We start from the raw sequence: 10,785 nt of genomic DNA on the forward strand, positions 1-10,785 counted from the left end.
CCATGGTGGGGTGACTGAATTTAATATACAGTTATACACCAACACTAACCATGGTGGTGTGACTGAATTTAATATACAGTTATACACCAACACTAACCATGGTGGGGTGACTGAATTTAGCAGTTACACACCAACACTAACCATGGTGGGGTGACTGAATTTAGCAGTTACACAGCAACACTAACCACGGTGGGGTGACTGAATTTAATATACAGTTACACACCAACACTAACCATGGTGGGGTGACTGAATTTAATATACAGTTATACACCAACACTAACCATGGTGGGGTGACTGAATTTAGCAGTTACACACCAACACTAACCATGCTGGGGTGACAATTTAATATAGAATTATACACCAACACTAACCATGGTGGTGTGACTGAATTTAATATACAGTTATACACCAACACTAACCATGGTGGGGTGACTGAATTTAATATACAGTTATACACCAACACTAACCATGGTGGGGTGACTGAATTTAATATACAGTTATACACCAACACTAACCATGGTTGTGTGACTGAATTTAATATACAGTTATACACCAACACTAACCATGGTGGGGTGACTGAATTTAATATACAGTTATACACCAACACTAACCATGGTTGTGTGACTGAATTTAATATACAGTTATACACCAACACTAACCATGGTGGTGTGACTGAATTTAATATACAGTTATACACCAACACTAACCATGGTGGTGTGACTGAATTTAATATACAGTTATACACCAACACTAACCATGGTGGGGTGACTGAATTTAGCAGTTACACACCAACACTAACCATGGTGGTGTGACTGAATTTAGCAGTTACACAGCAACACTAACCACGGTGGGGTGACTGAATTTAATATACAGTTATACACCAACACTAACCATGGTGGGGTGACTGAATTTAATATACAGTTATACACCAACACTAACCATGGTGGGGTGACTGAATTTACTATATAGTTACACACCAACACTAACCATGGTGGGGTGACTGAATTTAGCAGTTACACACCAACACTAACCATGGTGGGGTGACTGAATTTAATATACAGTTATACACCAACACTAACCATGGTGGGGTGACTGAATTTAATATACAATTATACACCAACACTAACCATGGTGGGGTGACTGAATTTAATATACAGTTATACACCAACACTAACCATGGTGGGGTGACTGAATTTACTATATAGTTACAAATCAACACTAACCATGGTGGGGTGACTGAATTTAGCAGTTACACACCAACACTAACCATGGTGGGGTGACTGAATTTAGCAGTTACACACCAACACTAACCATGGTGGGGTGACTGAATATAGCAGTTACACAGCAACACTAACCACGGTGGGGTGACTGAATTTAATATACAGTTACACACCAACACTAACCATGGTGGGGTGACTGAATTTAGCAGTTATACACCAACACTAACCATGGTGGGGTGACTGAATTTACTATATAGTTACACACCAACACTAACCATGGTGGGGTGACTGAATTTAGCAGTTACACACCAACACTAACCATGCTGGGATGAGTGAATTTTAATAACAGAAACATTAATGTGAAGCACTGGTTGGCAGAAAACCAATGAACCACTGTAAACAGTTATTGCTCAGTATGATGGTTCTGTCTAGCAGCAGCCTAACAAATCTGAGGGGCTCCCGAGTGGCGCAGTGGTCTAAGGCACTGCATCTCGGTGCTAGAGGCGTAACTACAGACCCTGGTTCGATCCTGGACTGTATCACAACCGTCTGTGATTGGGAATCCCATAGGGCGGTGCACGATTGGCCAGCGTCGTCCGGGTTTGGCTGGGGTAGGCCGTCATTGTAAATAAAGATGTGTTCTTTAACTGACTTGCCTAGATAAATAAAGGTATATATATATATATATATATATATTTTTTAATATAGCCACAGTGATTAATTGTACAGCACAAGTGTCCAAGAAGTTGGATATCATTAGTTGGATATAATTATATCTGTGAGGGAGGACTTGGTGGACTGTATATTCTTTAGGTTAGGTTTTACTTTATGTGTTCTCTCCCGCGTGCTGGTAAAGGTACAGATGACAGACAGTTGATGTGGTTTAATAACGCTGAATATGCACATTATACCATACGCCATTATACCATAGAAGAAGAGAGAGAGACAGACACAGACTGCAGTCCACACACCCTCAGGCAGTGATGTCAACTTAGCAATTTTATTTTCAGAGTACCCTGGCAACTTTTTTTTTTTCAAACAGCACCTAGCAACAAATGTAGCTACTTTTAAAAATGTATTTGGAACTTTTGGCAACTTTTGAAAAGTGACTCAAACTCTAAAATGCACACATTTTCCCTCTAAATGACACAAAAATGATTTTCTCCGTCATACACTCAGTCACAACACACGTGCCTGGCTGCAAAAGTGCATTGTGAGTGACATCAGCAGCAGGCGCTCAGCTCGTGCACAGGCAGCAGCAATTTCAGCAAATTGCAAATCATTGTTGGCTGACTGCTGCAGCAGTAGTACGGGTTCGACGAGATCTTGTACAGAACTTTCAACATCAATCATGTCTCAATCAAAATTGTACAGCCAGAAGTACAGAAAAGAGTGGGAGTCTGTACCTGAATTTAAAGGGTGGCTGAAGCCAGTAATTGGGGATGATTGACGGGCATCCTGTGCGTACTGCAAATCAGATATGCTGCAAAAATGTATGACATCAAAAAACATTGTGCGACAGCAAAGCATATAACTAAATCAAGACCGTACAACCCCACAACGCAGTCTACATTACCACAGTTTCTTCAGGGTATTGGCACTGATAATGCATCCGTGATGACTGGGGTGCACATGATTTTAAAGGAAGAATGTGCATTACCCAATTTGGTACTCATCCGTGATGTATGCCATTCTTTACAATTGGCTGACAGTGCAGCATCCAAAGAAACCATCCCTAGGAGTGTTGAGTACTTAATCAGGGAAACCTACAACTGGTTTTCCATGTCCCCAAAACGTTGCGAGGCGTACAAAGTGGTGTATGTCACAGTTAATTGTGGCCAGAAACCCCTGCAGATCACCAAAGTGTGTGCCACACGTTGGATATCGATTGAACCTGCGGTAACTCGTATATCGAGCCAGTGGGAAGAACTGAAACTCCACTTTGAGTTGACAAAGGCCAGTGAGCGTTGCTACATGGCGGATGTGCTCCACGACATGTACATGGACAAGACCAACTATGTCTACCTGACATTCTTGAAATCAATCCTGTCCGACGTACAAGTTGCAGTGAAGTCATTTGAGGGAGAGCAAACAGATCCTGTCAAGCTTTTGGACAATCTGGTACACCTCTTAACATCAATTTGCAGCAGAGTAGTCAATCCTATGGCAAAAATTGATGTCCTGAATGATGCCATTGATGGACATCTCAGTCCATCACCATACCTTCGGTACCTTTGAGAGCACGGTGTACCAACTCAGTCTTGCGCCAGAGGACAAAAAGGTCATCCGGAGACAATGCATCAACTACATTGTTGCTTTAAGCAAGGAGCTGCAAGCAAGGCTCCCAGACAACCTTGAAGCCTTGAGAAACATGGCCTTGTTCTGTGTTAAGGAAACGCTAAAGCACAATAAAGGCACCGCTGAAATGATTAAAGTAGCTGAGCTACTGGGGTACCAGCCCCAAACAATTGATAAAATTGTTTCCAATGGAGAAACATCCATCTGTTTGGGTGGGACTCAACTGAAAATACAGTCGAGTTTTGGAGTGAAGTCAATAACTACACGGACTCTTCCAGGTCAAATCCATTTGAAGAACTGTGCAAAGCTGCACTCGCTGCCCTCTCCTTGCCACACTCAAATGCGGAGGTTGAACGGCTGTTCAGCCAAATGAGTGTGGTCAAGTCAAGAAATAGAATGGCACTGCACACTCTCAACTCCATACTCCTGGTGCGGTATGGACTGAAGCTGGCTGGTGATACCTGTTACCAGCATAAACTACCAAGTGAAGTTCTGCAGCAGTTTAGCACCACAGCAGCATACAGCTATAACCCTCCCGTTGTCCTCCCATTCTGCCTACTCCCCGTGTCCCCGGCGGGTCACCTTGTCCCGTGTCGGCTAAAGGCCCAGAGGGCACAAGTGTGACAGTAGGCTTGCGAACAGGCTTTGCAGATGTATTTCTTACACCTGCAGCACGCCGTGTGTGTCTTGGCGTCCTTCTTGGGCGGGCAGAGCTGACACCTCTTACTCGCCACTAGCGGGGCGGCGGCCGGGCCAGCGGCGTCCGGGCCAGCGGCGTGCTCCCGGGCTGGCGGAGGAGCCGCGTCGCGGTCGGCACTCTGCACGACTTTGACGAGCGCGGACGCGGCTTCGGTGCGGGGGAGACGCTGCCTTCTTTGTATCAAGGGCTTGACAAGTGCCTTTCCCAGCTGCTCCAGGAACACCCTCCTCTTGTTCCGCTTCCGAGGCATCCAGTCGGGCTTGATCTCTCGCCATATGACAAAGGCGTTGTAGGAGGACACATCGAGGATGTTGTGGAAGATGACCAGGGGCCAGCGGGCAGTCATCCGTCTGCAGCTGTAGGTGCCGACCACCTTGTCTAGGTTGTCCACGCCGCCCTTGTTGCGGTTGTAGTCTAGGATGAGGGCTGGCTTCCGGTCGCGGCGATCGCTTATGTCGGCCTCCGTGTGCAGCGTGCTCAGGAGTAGCACGTTCTTATTTCTCTTTGCCAGGTAGGACACCAGAGTGGCGGTGGGAGGCCAAGGCGAACCTGGAGGACGAGACCTGTCTGCCCTTTGACTGGAGCAGCGCGGGAGGGAGCTCGGGCTTGTTCTTTCGCACCGTGCCGACCATGGTGAGGTTCCTCTCGAGGAGCCGCTGGCCGAGTTCGTAGGAGGTGAAGAAATTGTCGCAGGTGACGTTGTGACCACCGGGCAGCCCCTGTGTGAGATCGAGGACGACGCGCGCGCCCTGATTCTTCTCGGGGGCTCCGCCGACCGCCTTACCGGTGTAGACTTGCATCTTCCAAGCGTAGCTGGACTTGGCGTCGCAGGCCACCCACGACTTGATGCCGTATTTGGCCGGCTTGCTGGGGATGTACTGTCGGAAAGGACAGCGCCCTTTTGGGAGAGGGAGAGGAAGGAGATTAGCGGCGGCGGCGTCACTGATGCTGACGCTACCCCTCTATACTACCGCTGGCTCATCAAGCAGCGTCATGCTGCTGATGCTACTGCTGCTGCTGATGCTACTGCTGCTGCTGCTGCTGCTGCTGCTGATGCCGCTACCTCTCTATACTACCGCTGGCTCATCATTGGGGGGTGAACGGCGTTTATGTTACACGCCGCCGCTGCCGCTGCTACCGCTGACGCTACCTCTCTATACTACACGTACACAGATACACAGATACATAGACAGTACCTCTGAACGGGACCAGTTGTTGGTCCGCCGTCAAGTCAGACCCCGGGTTGAGAGGAAGGAGATTAGCAGCGTCATGCTGCTGATGCTACTGCTGCTGCTGCTACTGCTGCTGCTGCCGCTACCTCTCTATACTACCGCTGGCTCATCATTGGGGGCGCACGGCGTTTATGTTACACGCCGACGCTGCTGATACTGCTGATGATGACGATGATGATGATGCCGCCGACGCTACCTCTCTATACTACCGCTGGCTCATCATTGGGGGCGCACGGCGTTTATGTTACACGCCGACGCTACCTCTCTATAGTACACGTACGTACGCACAGATACGCGCAGACGGTACCTCTGAACGGGACCAGTTGTTCGTCCACCGTCAAGTCGGACCCCGGGTTGTAGAGGGCCGGCAGCCGCTCCTCCCACAGGTCCCAGACCTCTCTTATGGCCGCCAGTCTGTCGGCGGCGAGTCTCGACCGGCGGTCGTCGAATCGCAGCAGCCTCGAGTACTTGTGAAAGACCTTGAGCGGCATGGTGGCTCGGAACACGGTCCTGCCGCTCTCCCACAGGCTGGCCGCGGCCTCACCCCGGGACCTGTAGACGCCCGCTAGGATTAGCAGCCCTAGGTAGGCGCGCAGGTCGACCGAGTCCATGGGTCGCCAGCCGTCGCCGTATTTTCTCACCCCCTGCAGATTCGTCATGTCCACAACGATCCTTTCTATCGCCGGCATGACAAACAGCCGGAAGGCGGACTCGATGTCGAGCGCGCGCGACGCTGCGTAGGCCGTAGGGCCAGGCGTCACCGCGGGGCCGGGGTGGCGGACTGCAGGTCCGGGCCGCGATAGGCCGCGGAGGACCATTTGATTTTGCCGTTTTTTGACAGCAACGTCTCCCTTCGGGCTTGGCCGGCCGCCGCCGCCGTGTCCTCTCGCTCTGGCTCTCTGTCTCGCTCTCGGGCGGCGGCCGTGTCTCCCTCTCCCTCTCGCTCTTCCTCCTCCGAAGAAGAAGAAAAAGAGGAGCACGACCGCAAGGCCGAGTCGTCCGCGTCACGTTCGGGGTCGTATTCCTCGCCGTCTTCGTCTTCCGAAACGTCCTCCTCTTCGGAATCGCAAAAGTCTTCTTCGTCTTCTCGGTCGACACTGGAGGCTATCTGTTCCAGGACCTGAGCCGCGCTGAAACCGGGACCGCGGCGAGGCGTCGGCGGCTGCCTCACGCTCGGCGGGGTCGTATTCCTCGCCGTCGTCCTCATCGTCGTCCTCGTCTTCTTTTTCTTCTTCTTTTTCTTCTTCTTCTTCCTGACAATATTAGTAGCCTCTCTACGGCCGGCCGACTGCACGCTGACGCGCCCGGCCCGGGGGGGTCGCTCTGACCCGGCCAACGGCAGGGGGGGTTACAACATACGCATTGCTAATGCACGGCCAAGCCAGGGGGTCTCTCTGACCTGGCCTGGACGCGGGGGGGAACGGCTCCTAACACATGGCCGACACATTGCTAACACATGGCCGAGCCAGGGGGTCGCTCTGACCCGGCCTGGACAACTGCAGAGGGGGTTATAACATACGCATTGCTAACGCATGGCCGAGCCAGGGGGTCTCTCTGACCCGGCCTGGACGCGGGGGGGAACGGCTCCTAACACATGGCCGAGCCAGAGGGTCGCTCTGACCCGGCCGGGACAACGGGAGGGCTAACACATGGCCGGGCCCGGGTCTCTCTGACCCGGCCTGGACGTGGGGGGGAACGGCTCCTAACACATGGCCGAGCCAGCGGGTCGCTCTGACCCGGCCGAGACAACAGGAGGGTTAAGGCCACGCCATCCTCTACTGCTGGTTCCAGCTCAGTGACAATGCAGTTGGACAGTGAAGAGGATTTCCTTGCCAATCTATGATTTATCATATTTACAGTACGTATGCAAGGAGTTGGCTTTCTGGAACTGGCGGAGACACACAGCTGATGGTGGCAGTGTGTACTGCAGTGGGTGTGAAAACAGTAGCAATATTTGGAGGAAACCATTGAGCAGCTAGCCAGCCTAGCAGCACAACAACCTGGAGAGAGATGCCTAGCACATACATCATTATTTGAGTTAAGTTGCTTATTCAATAAGATAGCATATACACTGCGTGCACAATTATTAGGCTAATTGTATTCCTCGGGATTCATTTTATTGTTGAACAAACACAATGCTCTCAGTCAATCCAAAATGTTATTGAACCTCAAACCTGAATAATTAACAAAGGAAAAGTGAGTTTTGTCTTTCTCAGGGAAATATATAAGTGTGCAGAATTATTAGGCAACTATTAGTGTGCAGAATTATTAGGCAACTAAATTACAAAATTAATTTCTCTCAACTCACTTGTTTATTCTCAATTTTTTGAGTAAGTGTAACAGATAAGTAACACAAAATGACAATTATATAACATTTTTGGCCTTTCAAAAATATTCAGTGACCAATATAGCCACCCTTATTTTCAATAACTGCCATGAGCCTTCCATCCATGGAGTCTGTCAGTTTCTTGATCTGTTCACGATCAATTTTCGCTGAAGCAGCTACCACAGCCTCCCAAATGCTGTTCAAAAGGTGTATTGTCTTCCATCACTGTAAATCTCACATTTGAGAAGGGCCCACAAGTTCTCAATAGGATTTAAGTCAGGTGAGGAAGGGGGCCAGGTCATTATTCAGGCATCTTTGAGGCCCTTGCTGGCTAGCCAAGCAGTGGAGTACTTGGATGCATGTGATGGAGCATTGTCCTGCATAAAGATCATGGCCTTCTAGAATGCTGAGGACTTCTTCCTGTACCACTGTTTGACGAAAGAATCTTCCAGAAACTGGCAGTAGGTTTGGGAGTTGAGTTTCAGTCCATCTTCAACCCGAAAAGGTCCAACTACCTCATCCTCAATGATAGCAGCCCATACCAGTACCCCTCCTTCACCTTGCTGGCACCTGACTCAAAGCGGTGCCCTGTGTCCATTACTGATCCAGCCACGGGCCCATCCATTTGGTCCATCAAGAGTCACTTTCCTTTCATCTGTCCATAAAACCTTTGAGAAATCTGTCTTCAGGTATTTCTTTGCCCAATCTTGACGCTTCAACTTGTGAATCTTATTCAGGGGTGGTCTTGTTTCAGTCTTCTTGACTTTGGCCATGTCTCTGAGCACTTGACACCTTGTACTTCTGAACACTCCAGGTAGGTTGCAGTTCTGGAATACGGTGGCACTGGAGGATAATGGGTTCCTGGTAGTTTGACGTTTAATTCTTCTCAAGTCTTTTGCAGTTAATTTGCGTCTTTTCTTCCCCATGCGTTTTTTGCGCCCCAGTTGACTATTCGCAACAAAACGTTTGAATGTCCGGTGGTCACACCTCAATAGTTTAGCTATTTAAAGAGTGTCGCATCCGTCTGAAAGGCAATTTACATTTTTGGCTTTTCAGTGTCAGTTAAATTTATTTTTTGGCCCATTTTACCTGAGGTAATGAGGCTGCCTAATAATTATGCACACCTTGATATAAGGTGTTATTCACTTTCGCCACACCTTCCCTCATTACACAAATACATATCACCTCAAAATGATTAAATCCAATAAGCATTCAAGTTTATATGGTTTGGAGTTCGAAAATGTGAATAGAAACAATGATAAGATCAGAATACTCACTTGCCTAATAATTGTGCACGCAGTGTATACCTTGTTATTAGCCTGTACCTATAATTGTTGATCAGTTAGGTAGAATGTTAACTAACAATACACTGCTTAAAACTAGGATTGTTCAGAATGTGTAGGTTTACTAGTTAAAAAGAAAATAAACAAAATGTAATTGTTCAATAATGTGTAATTGTTCAATAATTCAATGTGTTGTGTTTAAAAATAAAAATGTGATAATATAAAATGTGTTGTGTTTATATTACCTTTACAAATAAAAATATATGATAATAAACAAACAAATCTAAACTAACAAATGTTAAGTCATATTCTTCGCCGAGATTTTTTTATAATTTTTTTCATGTGATATATATATTTTTTCACCATTTTTAAATTATTAACAGTAACATGCAAAACATAAACATAACAGCCAGCGGGATTCCACAAAGAAATGAGAAAAAATATAAAACTAATCCACATTATATCATTTCAAATACAGACATATAGCGAATTAAAAAAAATTGACATTTTGTTTTGTATACGTTTCAAAGACTCTAAATAGTTTTCCAAATCATATAAAAAAATTAAGAAAAGGGGGTTTTTCTTCATAAATTTTGATTTGTGTATGAAAAATGTTCCTAATAAAATAGATTTATGACATACTCACATTCAATTGTGGAATCAGTGTAGTAAAATAATATGTCAAACTTAGAAATTTCAATGGTTGTATGCAATTTGAGGCCAAGATATAGTTTTACATCAGTCCAGAACACTTCACTATATAACAATGACAGAATAAGTGTTCAATAGATTCAGTTTCTAGTTCACAAAAACTGCATTCACTGGTAACATCAGGTATATATTAAGAAATCAAGCTATTACACGGATAGAATCTATGGATAATCTTAAAGGAGATCTCCTTTATTTTACTGGTCACCATAGATTTGCGTGGAGTGAGCCAAGCACTGCGCCAGTTTACATCAAACGATGAATTCCAACAAAATATCACAGAGGGAATAGACTTCCTGTAGAAAATATCCCTTAATAAACGATTGTTGAATTTCGTATCTAGTAGACCAATGCCATTCACCTGGATATCGCTTACAATCGGAGATATTCCAAAATATGCATTATTCTGAAGTAAAGTTTTTATCCCACTAGGTAGAGCTTTAATAACTGTGTCATATTCCTTGCTTGAAAACCTCAAAGTTGTATCTTTCCATAAATTCTCTCCGTGTAAATAGATTCTCACTAATATTAACTAATTGGCTGACAAGGACAATGTTTTTCGAGACCATTTATGGTTAAATAACATCTTCTTTCTATGTAATATCGACCCATTGTTCCATTTTAAACATTTATGAGGTGAAAAGTTGTGTTTATACAACAAAGCCCGGAACATTAAAGCCTGCTTGTGAAAAGCCGGCAGTTTCATAGGAAGTTTACCCACAATATATGGACATTGTAGTAAAAAATGAAGCCCTCTGAACTTCTGAAAAACAAAATGAGGTCTAATATTCCAGAAACTACGAGGATTTTTTATGTATCTTTTAATCCAGTTGACCTGATTGAAGAGAGTGAAGTCTAAGACATTTAGACCGCCATCACAAACCCTGTTGTGATAAACATCTCTTTTATCTTATGTGGCTTGTTTTTCCATATGAAGTTGTACAAAAGCCGATCTAAGGTACAGCAAGTGGATTTGGGAATGTCAATAGATGAAAAAAAGAAAGGATGCACGAGATAG

At 46.1% G+C, this 10,785-nt stretch overlaps 1 pseudogene; it reads right to left on the minus strand.

Moving 5' to 3' along the window:
- Nucleotides 1-2,443: 2,443 nt before the first annotated feature.
- LOC106592798 (piggyBac transposable element-derived protein 4-like) lies at nucleotides 2,444-7,586 on the minus strand (annotated as a pseudogene).
- Between the last annotated feature and the right edge of the window lie 3,199 nt (nucleotides 7,587-10,785).

This window comes from Salmo salar, chromosome ssa18 (assembly GCF_905237065.1).
Source record: "Salmo salar chromosome ssa18, Ssal_v3.1, whole genome shotgun sequence".
Classification (NCBI taxonomy): domain Eukaryota; kingdom Metazoa; phylum Chordata; class Actinopteri; order Salmoniformes; family Salmonidae; genus Salmo; species Salmo salar.